The sequence below is a fragment of the Lolium perenne genome, chromosome 7, assembly GCF_019359855.2.
Source record: "Lolium perenne isolate Kyuss_39 chromosome 7, Kyuss_2.0, whole genome shotgun sequence".
NCBI lineage: Eukaryota > Viridiplantae > Streptophyta > Magnoliopsida > Poales > Poaceae > Lolium > Lolium perenne.
In genome coordinates, this window is record NC_067250.2 from 284,709,206 (window position 1) to 284,721,907 (window position 12,702).

Sequence of the window (12,702 nt, forward strand, 5' to 3'; positions counted from 1 at the left end):
ATTGTGTTTTCTTGATGAAGTATTGCGAATTTCTCCCACGTATTCCTAATTGGGAATGACTCACTTACAAATATCTTCACATGACCATCATCACCATTAAGATGGCAAACTATCATCTTGAATTTGACCTTCACAATTTTGTGTCATTTCTTCTTTCACCATAATGATGATGTGTTGAAGATAACCATGAAAACTCACTCAATCTTTGATGGGATTCGTAGCATAGAAAACAAAAAATTTCCTACCGCAAGAACGAAACACAAGCCAAGATCTAATCTAGAAGACGGTAGCAACGAAGGGATCACGAGACTAACCCTTGAAGATTTCCAAAGCCTACAAGATTAGATCTCGTTATTGCAGAAGATGATCACTTGCCGCTTTCAAAAGCGCGTAGAAGATCTTGACGGTGCCACAATCGGGCAGCACCTCCGTACTTGGTCACACGTACGGTGTTGATGAAGACGACGTCCTCCTCCCCATTCCAGCTGGCAGCGGAAGTAGTAGATCCTCCTCGGAATCCCGGCAGCACGACGGCATGGTGGCGGTGGTGGTGGAGTACTCCGGCAGGGCTTCGCCTATGCGCTGCGGGAGTAGTATGTGGAGGAGGGGCGCTAGGGTTTGGGGAGAGGCTAGGGTTTGGGCACCGGCCACTTGGGGGCTGCGGCCAAAGAGGGCTTGGTGTGGCCGGCCCCTCCCCTATGCTCCTCATTATATAGGTGGAAGCCCCCAAGAGTTGTAGTCCAAGTCTTCGAATAAGACCCCAACAACAAAACTTGCCATAGGTGGGAAACCTACTCAAGGGGGAAGTCATACTCAAGGTGGGACTCCCACCTTTCCTTGAGGGGGGGGTGGCCGGCCACCTTTAGGTGGAGTCCACCTGGGACTCCTCCCCTTAGGGTTGGCCGGCCATGCTAGTGGAGTCCCTCCGGGACTCCGCCTTCCATAGTGATTTCTTCCGGACTTTTCTATAACCTTCTAGAACCTTCCATAAATGCACCGGATCATTTTCAAACTTGTAAAATGACTTCCTATATATGAATCTTATTCTCCGGACCATTCCGGAACTCCACGTGATGTCCTGGATCCCATCTGAGACTCCGAGCAAAACTTTGAACTCCATTCCATATTCCATATCTACTTAAACGACATCAAACATTAAGTGTGTCACCCTACGGTTCGCGAACTATGCAGACATGTTTGAGACTTCTCTCCGACCAATAACCAATAGCGGGATCTGGAGATCCATAATGGCTTCCACATATTCAACGATGACTTAGTGATCGAATGAACCATTTACATACGATACCGATTCCCTTTGTCACGCGATATTTTACTTGTCCGAGGTTTGATAATCGGTATCTCTATACCTCGTTCAACCTCGTTTCCTGACAAGTACTATTTACTCGTACCGTGGTATGTGGTCTCTTATGAACCATTCATATGCTTGCAAGCTAATTAGACGACATTCCCCCGAGAGGGCCCAGAGTATATCTATCCGTCATCGGGATGGACAAATCCCACTGTTGATCCATATGCCTCAACTCATACTTTCCGGATACCTAATCCCACCTTTATAACCACCCATTTACGCAGTGGCGTTAGATTTAATCAAAGTACCCTTCCGGCATAAGTGATTTATATGATCTCATGGTCGAAAGGACTAGGTAACTATGTATCGAAAGCTTATAGCAAATGAACTTAATGACGTGATCTTATGCTACGCTTAATTGGGTGTGTCCATTACATGATTCACATAATGACATAATCTTGTTATTAATAACATCCAATGTTCATGATCATGAAACTATGATCATCTATTAATCAACAAGCTAGTTATACAAGAGGCTTACTAGGGACTCCTTGTTGTTTACATAACACACATGTATCAATGTTTCGGTTAATACAATTATAGGATGGTATGCAAACATTATCATAAACACAAAGATATATTATAATAACCATTTTATTATTGCCTCTTGGGCATATCTCCAACAATCTTCTTGTTTAAACACTCGCATGACCAATCTTCCACTACAACACGATAAGGGGGTCCTGGCAGTTTTAAACGCTGAGGCACGCCCGTAATCGTCATGGTCTCGCTAGCACGACAAAATAAGCCGTCAAGGATAACTACGTTTGGGAAACTCCAGACCCAGTTCGCACAACACGTCGGATTTGCCGCACGATCTCTTATCACAACACCACACCAATCGGTCTTGGTACATTAATAGATGGCACAAAATGTAGTGATGTATACAAGTAAAGTGCGGCTCATTATTTTGTCGTGATTTAGCTCCTTTCGGTGGTATGATGATCAATTCTAATAAATTAGTTTCCCCATTACCTTTAGAGTGTAATGTCCATGTCATTAAGTTAAGATAATATATTTCATCAGCAAATAAAGTGATTATATTGGGCTGCAACCACTTCTTATTAGATTCATTAGGGGAGCTGATACGTCTCCAACGTACCTATAATTTCTGATGTTCCATGCTTGTTTTATGACAATACTTACATGTTTTGCTTGCACTTTATAATGTTTTTATGCATTTTATGGAACTAACCTATTAACAAGATGCCGAAGTGCTAGTTCCTGTTTTCTGCTGTTTTTGGTTCCAGAAAGGCTGTTTGGGCAATATTCTCGGAATTCGACGAAACGAAGACCAAAGATCATAATTCACCGAGACGGACCAGGACACCGAAGGGGAGTCAGAGGGGAGGCCTGGGGCCCCCACACCATAGGGCCGCGCGGGCCAGCCCCTGGCCACGCCGGCCTATGGGGAGGGCACCCCGTGGACCCTCCGACTCCGACTCTTCGCCTATTTGAGCCCTGGAGACCTAAAAACGCGATACCAATTGACGAAACTCCAGAAAGACTCCTGGGGCGCCGCCGCCATCGCGAAACTCCAATTCGGGGGACAGAAGTCTCTGTTCCGGCACCCTGCCGGGACGGGGAAGTGCCCCCGGAAGCCATCTCCATCGACGCCACCGCCTCCATCATGCTCCGTGAGTAGTTCCCCCATGGACTACGGGTTCTAGCTGTAGCTAGTTGGTATCATCTCTCCCATGTACTTCAATACAATGATCTCATGAGCTGCCTTACATGATTGAGATTCATCTGATGTAATCGGTGTTGTGTTTGTCGGGATCCGATGGATTGTTACGTTATGATTGTCTATCTACAAAGTTTATGAAGTTATTGTTGCTGCAATCTTGTTATGCTTAATGCTTGTCACTAGGGCCCGAGTGGCATGATCTTAGATTTAAGCTCTATCCTTATTGCTTAGATTGTATCTACAAGTTGTATGCACATGTCTATGTCCGGAACCAAAGGCCCCAAAGTGACAGAAATTGGGACAACTGGAGGGGAAGGCTTAGATATGAGGATCACATGTTTTCACGGAGTGTTAATGCTTTGCTCCGGTGCTCTATTAAAAGGAGTACCTTAATTTCCAGTAGATTCCCTAGAGGCCCGGCTGCCACCGGCTGGTAGGACAAAAGATGTTGTACAAGTTTCTCATTGCGAGCACGTATGACTATATATGGGAAACATGCCTACATGATTAATGATCTTGATGTTCTGTCTTAATGCTATTTCAATCCTATCAATTGCCCAACTGTAATTTGTTCACCCAACACTTGTTATTGGAGAGTTACCACTAGTGTAGATAGCTGGGAACCCCGGTCCATCTCTCATCATTATATACTCGTTCTACATGACATTGGAAGTAGTATCAACTATTTTCTGGTGTCATTGCTCTCATATTACTGCTACTGCTGCTGTGTTACTGTTACTACTGCTCTCATATTACTGTTGCTTTCACATCACCCCTGTTACTAGTGCTTTTCCAGGTGCAGCTGAATTGACAACTCAGTTGTTAAGGCTTATAAGTATTCTTTACCTCCCCTTGTGTCGAATCAATAAATTTGGGTTTTACTTCCCTCGAAGACTTACGCGATCCCCTATACTTGTGGGTTATCAAGACTGTTTTCTGGCGCCGTTGCCGGGGAGGCATAGCTCTACTCATAAGTTCACCTGGGGAGTACACTCTACCTCTCTCTCTGTTTTTATTTTGTTTTACTTTGTTTTACTTAGTTTACTTTTGCCTAGTTTATTTGTGCTTAGTTTATTTATGTCTTGTTTTATTTTGCTTAGTTTACTTTTGTCTAGTTTCTTTTTGTTTTGTTTTATTTTCCTTATATACCCAAAAATCCATAAAAATTTGAAAAACCGAAAAAATTAAAAACTGTTGCTATGGGAGAACCTACAACCTACTTGGAGCTTATAGAATATTATAATAATTATAGAGAATCAAGAGCGGGAAAAGTGATGAGTGTTGTGATAGAAAAATTGAATACAATTGCTAAAATCTTGCTTAAACGCCATGATATAAACTGTTGCTCTCAACAGGACACTAAACATCTTAAATTTCAATGTGGCTTTAGTGAGGAATTTTTAATTAAGAACTATAATCGGAATAGCTATATTCATTTTGGGTTTGAAGAGGTAGAACAATTTGTCATATTTATGGGAGCCTCTGAGATAGAATCCTTCATGGTTAAAAATTATGAAACTTGTGTTGTTTGTAAGGACCTTAAAGATTATGTCTCTTCTATCCTTAATTTTTGCAATGAAAGTTACACTGATAATCCTTATATCATTGATTATAAAGAGAGACTCATTAATGCACAAGAATGTACTCACAATTTGCAGGAACCTGTGGAAGAGGAAATTGATGAACCTGAAAGCTCATTGGATGAAAAAGAGGAGGAAATTGATGAACCTAAAAGCTCATTGGATGAAAAATAAGAGGAGAGTGATGAACAAAAGGAGGAAGAATGGATTAGCTACCCATGCCAACCTTCTAATGAGAGTAACTCTTTATCTCTTACACTATTTGATTGTCCTCCATGCTTACCAAAAGAGGTTGAATGTTATGTTCCTGTGGATTCTCTTGAAATATTCCCTATGAGTAAAACTTGTGAGAATAATTATGCTACTGTTATCTATGATAATCCATGCTATTTTGATAAATCTTATGATAATGCTTTGTTTATGCCTGATGTCGAAATGCATGGTACTAAAGAGTTTTGCTTAGCAAATGTTTATGATAAATCTCTAGATGATGGTCCTATGTTACTTGATAATATTAATTGTACTACTAATGAAAATGGGATTGGAAAGGTCTTGACTTTATCTAGGAGTCCCATATCTCTTGAGATTGATCAATCATCATGTTATATTATTGATAAAAGTGTGTTTGAGAGTTTAATCCCACTATTTTTGAGCTTGATAAAAATTATATGTTTGTGGATCATGAAAAGTATGCTGCATGTGATAGTTATATTGTTGAGTTTGTTCATGAAGCTACTAAAAATTATTATGAGAGAGGAAAATATGGTTGTAGAAATTTGCATGGTACTAAAACACCTCTCTATATGCTGAAACTTTTGAAGTTACTCTTGTTTTATCTTTCTATGCTTGTCACTTTGTTCTTCATGAATTTATTTGTGTACAAGATTCCTATGCATAGGAAGTGGGTTAGACTTAAATATGTTTTGAATTTTCTTCTTGATGCTCTCTTTTGCTTCAACTCTTATTTCTTGCGAGTGCATCATTAAAAACTGCTGAGCCCATCTTAATGGCTATAAAGAAAGCACTTCTTGGGAGATAACATATGTCTTTATTTTGCTACTGTTTTGTTGTGTCTTGGAAGTTGTTACTACTGTAGCAACCTCTCCTTATCTTTATATTATTGCAATGTTGTGCCAAGTGACGCCTCTAATCGAAGGTTGATGCTAGATTTGGATTTCTGCGCAGAAACAGATTTCTATCTGTCACGAATCTGGGCTGTTTTCTCTGTAGGTAACTCAGAAAAATATGCGAATTTACGTGCGTGTTCCTCAGATATGTACGCAACTTTCATTAGTTTTGAGTTTTCTGATTTGAGCAACGGAAGTACCTGTTTAAAATTCGTCTTTACTGGCTGTTCTGTTTTGGCAGATTCTGTCTCTGTTTTTTGCATTGTCTCTTGTGGACTTTAAGCAAGGCTTTCTAGACGTGGAGAGCTGTAGCTAATGTTTTATTGAGTTCTTGCAATGTGTCACTACAGGACCAAGGTGGATTCAAGTTTTTTGAGTACTAACCCCTCTAATGAAGTTTATGAGAAGTTTGGTGTGAAGGAAGTTTTCAAGGGTCAAGAGAGGACGATGATATATGATCAAGAAGAGTGAAAAGTCTAAGCTTGCGGATGCCCCCCGTGGTTCATACCTGCATATTTCAAGAAGACTCAAGCGTCTAAGCTTGGGGATGCCCAAGGCATCCCCTTCTTCATCAACTTATCAGGTTTCTTCTATTGAAACTATATTTTTATTCGGTCACATCATATGTGCTTTACTTGGAGCGTCTGTTTGTTTTTATTTTTATTTGTGTTTGAATAAAATCGGATCCTAGCAATCCTTGTGTGGGATAGAGACACGCTCCGCTTTTTCATATGAACACTGGTGTTCTTAGCTTTATTTTAATGTTCATGGCGGAGTTGAAAACCGCTGCACTTATTGATATTTGGTTGGAAACAGAAAGTGCTTCATAATGTCTTGAATAATTTGATACCTGGCAATTGTTTTGAGCTCTCAAGTAGATCATGATTAAGCTCTTGCATCATGTAGTTTAAACCTATTAGTGGAGAACTACCGTAGAGCTTGTTGAAATCGGTTTGCATGATTGGTCTCTCTAAAGTCTAGATATTTTCTGGTAAAAGTGTTTGAGCAACAAGGAAGACAGTGTAGAGTTTTATAATGCTCGCAATATGTTCTTATGTAAGTTTTGCTGTACCAGTTCATACTTGTGTTTGCTTCAAACAACCTTTCTAGCCAAAGCCTTGTACTGAGAGGAAATGCTTCTCGTGCATCCAAAACCTTGAGCCAAAACCTATGCCATTTGTGTCCACCATAACTACCTACTATGTGGTATTTCCTGCCATTCCAAGCAAATACTTCATGTGCTACCTTTAAACAATTCAAAAGCTATTATCTCTTATTTGTGTCAATGTTTTATAGCTCATGAGGAAGTATGTGGTGTTTTATCTTTCGATCTTGTCATTTACTTTTGACAGACTTTCACAATGGACTAGTGGCTTCATCCGCTTATCCAATAATTTTGCAAAAAGAGCTGGCGCGGGGTTCCCAGCCCCCAATTAATCAACTTTCATTAATAATTCTCTTCACATGTTTTGCCCTGATTCATCAGTAAGCAACTTAATTTTGCAAATAGACACTCCTTCATGGTATGTGAATGTTGGAAGGCACCCGAGGATTCGGTTAGCCATGGCTTGTGTAAGCAAAAGGTTGGGAAGAGTGTCATCCATAAATAATGAAACTAAAATACATGTGTAAACAAAAGAGAAGAGGGATGATCTACCTTGCTGGTAGAGATAACGTCCTTCATGGGAGCCGCTCTTGAAAGTCTGGTTGATGAGGTAGTTAGAGTGCCCACTATCATTCGTTGACAACAACAAACACCTCTCAAAATTTTACTTTTATGCTCTCTATATGTTTTCAAAACTTAAAAAGCTCTAGCACATGATTTAATCCCTGCTTCCCTCTGCGAAGGGCCATTCTTTTACTTTATGTTGAGTCAGTTTACCTACTTCCTTCCATCTTAGAAGCAAACACTTGTGTCAACTGTGCATTGATTCTTACATACTTGCTTATTTGCATTCATTATATTACTTTGTGTTGACAATTATCCATGAGATATGCATGTTGAAAGCCTTGTACTGCGAGGAAATGCTTCTCGTGCATCCAAAACCTTGAGCCAAAACCTATGCCATGTGTGTCCACCATATCTACCTACTATGTGGTATTTCCTGCCATTCCAAGTAAATACTTCATGTGCTACCTTTAAACCTTCAAAATGCTTCTCAATTTGTGTTGATGTTTTATAGCTCATGAGGAAGTATGTGGTGTTTATCTTTCGATCTTGTCATTTACTTCGGACAGACTTTCATAATGGACTAGTGGCACATCCGCTTATCCAACAATTTTGCAAAAAGAGCTGGCGCGGGGTTCCCAGCCCCCAATTAATCAACTTTCATTAATAATTCTCTTCACATCTTTTGCTCTGATTCATCAGTAAGCAACTTAATTTTGCAAATAGACACTCCTTCATGGTATGTGAATGTTGGAAGGCACCCGAGGATTCGGTTAGCCATGGCTTGTGAAAGCAAAAGGTTGGGAGGAGTGTCAACCATAAATAAAACTAAAATACATGTGTAAACAAAAGAGAAGAGGGATGATCTACCTTATTGGTGGAGATAACGTCCTTCATGGGAGCCGCTCTTGAAAGTCTGGTTGATGAGGTAGTTAGAGTGCCCATTACCATTCGTTGATAACAACAAACACCTCCCAAAACTTTACTTTTATGCTCTCTATATGATTTCAAAACTTAAAAAGCTCTAGCACATGATTTAATCCCTGCTTCCCTCTGCGAAGGGCTTTTCTTTTACTTTATGTTGAGTTAGTTTACCTACTTCCTTCCATCTTAGAAGCAAACACTTGTGTCAACTGTGCATTGATTCTTACATACTTGCATATTTGCATTCATCATATTACTTTATGTTGACAATTATCCATAAGATATGCATGTTGAAAGTTGAAAGCAACTGCTGAAACTTAAATCTTTCTCTGTGTTGCTTCAATGCCTTTACTTTGAATTTATTGCTTTATGAGTTAACTCTTATGCAAGACTTTTTGGTGCTTGTCTTGAAAGTACTATTCATGAAAAGTTTTGCTATATGTTATCTATTTGTTAGCAACTATAGATCATTGCCTTGAGTCACTTCATTCATCTCATATGCTTTATATAATAGTATGATCAAGGTTATGTAAGTAGCATGTCACTACAGAAATTACTCTTTTTATCGTTTACCTACTCGAGGGCGAGCAGGAACTAAGCTTGGGGATACTGATACGTCTCCAACGTACCTATAATTTCTGATGTTCCATGCATGTTTTATGACAATACTTACATGTTTTGCTTGCACTTTATAATGTTTTTATGCATTTTATGGAACTAACCTATTAACAAGATGCCGAAGTGCCAGTTCCTGTTTTCTGCTGTTTTTGGTTCCAGAAAGGCTGTTCGGGCAATATTCTCGGAATTCGACGAAACGAAGACCAAAGATCATAATTCACCGAGACGGACCAGGACACCGAAGGGGAGTCAGAGGGGAGGCCTGGGGCCCCCACACCATAGGGCCGCGCGGGCCAGCCCCTGGCCGCGCCGGCCTATGGGGAGGGCACCCCGTGGACCCTCCGACTCCGACTCTTCGCCTATTTGAGCCCTGGAGACCTAAAAACGCGATACCAATTGATGAAACTCCAGAAAGACTCCTGGGGCGCCGCCGCCATCGCGAAACTCCAATTCGGGGGACAGAAGTCTCTGTTCCGGCACCCTGCCGGGACGGGGAAGTGCCCCCGGAAGCCATCTCCATCGACGCCACCGCCTCCATCATGCTCCGTGAGTAGTTCCCCCATGGACTACGGGTTCTAGCTGTAGCTAGTTGGTATCATCTCTCCCATGTACTTCAATACAATGATCTCATGAGCTGCCTTACATGATTGAGATTCATCTGATGTAATCGGTGTTGTGTTTATCGGGATCCGATGGATTGTTACGTTATGATTGTCTATCTACAAAGTTTATGAAGTTATTGTTGCTGCAATCTTGTTATGCTTAATGCTTGTCACTAGGGCCCGAGTGGCATGATCTTAGATTTAAGCTCTATCCTTATTGCTTAGATTGTATCTACAAGTTGTATGCACATGTCTATGTCCGGAACCAAAGGCCCCAAAGTGACAGAAATTGGGACAACTGGAGGGGAAGGCTTAGATATGAGGATCACATGTTTTCACGGAGTGTTAATGCTTTGCTCCGGTGCTCTATTAAAAGGAGTACCTTAATTTCCAGTAGATTCCCTAGAGGCCCGGCTGCCACCGGCTGGTAGGACAAAAGATGTTGTACAAGTTTCTCATTGCGAGCACGTATGACTATATATGGTAAACATGCCTACATGATTAATGATCTTGATGTTCTGTCTTAATGCTATTTCAATCCTATCAATTGCCCAACTGTAATTTGTTCACCCAACACTTGTTATTGGAGAGTTACCACTAGTGTAGATAGCTGGGAACCCCGGTCCATCTCTCATCATTATATACTCGTTCTACATGACATTGGAAGTAGTATCAACTATTTTCTGGTGTCATTGCTCTCATATTACTGCTACCATTTGTGTTACTGTTACTACTGCTCTCATATTACTGTTGCTTTCACATCACCCCTGTTACTAGTGCTTTTCCAGGTGCAGCTGAATTGACAACTCAGTTGTTAAGGCTTATAAGTATTCTTTACCTCCCCTTGTGTCGAATCAATAAATTTGAGTTTTACTTCCCTCGAAGACTGCCGCGATCCCCTATACTTGTGGGTTATCAGGAGCTGATTTCAATGTTTAGATAGGAAACATATTGAAATCCTCCCTAATCAACAACCATATATCTAAGATAGCTAATTACAATGTTTATAGAAAAACTCCTAAGTAGGAGAAGACTCGTTACGAGTCTAAACACATTGAGCCACTCTCTATTCAGTATTAACTTGTCCATCGAGGCAAGGGTCGATGATCTTTGAGACCATATTCGGCGCGCAGATCTTGGAGACCATCCTTTATCGTCACACGATGCCAACATCACTATAGATCTAAGCGTCATTATGGGCACACCATAGAGTGGCGACCTCATGGGGATCTAAAAGATAGATAAGAGCAACAGATTTAATAACTAGAAAGAAGAACAAATCCGCAGATCTGTAAAATCAAGATGAAAGAGGATTTTTTGGAGGAAGAAAAAACCTACCACTTAAGCACGCCAGTTGACTAGTGGGGACTATTGAGTTTTGGGACTAAGCACACAAGCAAGGGGATTACTGCGTTTTGGGGTTGGATCTAAGGGTGGAGTGGAAGTGACTATTGGGGGCTTGTATTGCGGCGACTTGAGGAGTGGAGACGGAGGAGTGGAGACGGAGGAGTGGTGCTAACCCAGTACGATTCCGTGTCATATATAGAAAATCATAGTGGGATTAGGGTTTCTTTTATGGACCCTCTAAACAAGTGTGACCAACTATATGAACCGTAATTGCTCAAAGGCCAATAATTGACCCATTCTACGTAGTAACTTATTTCACAAAGGGTGATTCATCGACTTATGCAACTTGTTTCAGGAGGCCAAACTACCAATTACATCAATGGGGATTGGGGAAGTATGTCCCTTCTTTTGGAATGCCATGGGAGTTAGGCAACCAGACCCCAATCTGAACGCTTCTTTTCGATTTCATGGTTGACGCCCTCCCAGTGATTCTTGAGGCAGCCAAAGTGGTTGTCCACATCAAGGGCTTGATGCCACACTTGATCCTATGGGTCTTGCATGTTCTATAGGGTGACAACGCAACAATCACGATTCAACCTGGTGATGTAGGAACCTAAAGTTCCTTCTTCTCGCTTTCGAAAATATTACTGGACTAAAGATTAACTTCAAAAAAGCGAGGTGGTTGTCTTTCAAAGCGACCCTAAGGAGAAAAGGCATATCGATGATCTCCTTAACTGGAAGCTAAGAAGCTTCCCCATATCTTACATGGGTCTTCAAGTAAGCGATAAGGGGCTATCGTCAAAGGACTGGGAGTTCCTGAGCGGCACAGTGGGTCATAGGGTTTACCCAGGCATGGAAAATTCATTTTCTTGGCAGCCAGAGTTGCGCTTAATAATTCCCACCTCTCCAGCTTGTTGATCTTTGTGGTGTACCTTTTGCTCCTTTAAGAGGGAACTCACACAGAGATGGATGAGTTGCGAGGGATAATCTTCTCGGAGTGTGTCGGGGATAACATGAAGTATCATACAGTCTGGTGGGCTATGGTGTGCCTGCCTAAAGACATGGGGGCTTAGGCATTCTTAAAACAAAAACTGTGAACGTGGCTCTCCTTACTAAATGGATATGGAAACTTAGCCAAAAAGAGCGGGGGATCTAAGCTGATATTATCTAAGACAAATACCTCATGAATGGGGACATTTTCACAGATTCCATCTAGAGAGGCTAGCAGTTATGGAACAATTTCCATAAGGTTTATATATGTCTTTAAGGTGGAATTAAATACATACTCTAGAATGGAAGAAACACAACCTTTTTGGTTGACCGGTGGTTCGGTAGGGACCCTCTTTATGAAAGATACCCCTACAATCTTCAACATATGTGATACGACTGAGATGATAGAGTGGGACAATGTTTCGAGGGACCTTGAATTTTTCCTAGAAAATGATCAAAACGATGAGGTTGGTCCTTAGAAACATCGCGATGCTTGTCGTAATGATCCCTCTACATCAACCTATCAAATGGGGTGTCCGCCATCCACTTCAAGGATGTTTGAAGAACGCGAATTCCAACGAAAATAAAAATCTTTCTCTGGCAGATGTTTAGGGGTAGGATTCAATCGAGTGACCAAATCTAGAGATGGTAGGACCCTCCAATGGCAGGTGCACCTTATGTAGGGAACATGTAGGTACAAACCGCATTGTATATCACATTTTTCTCGCGAAGTTCATGTCCACATGTCTGAGAGGCCTGCTTTCTTGCGATTGGAACCCGGCAGGGGCC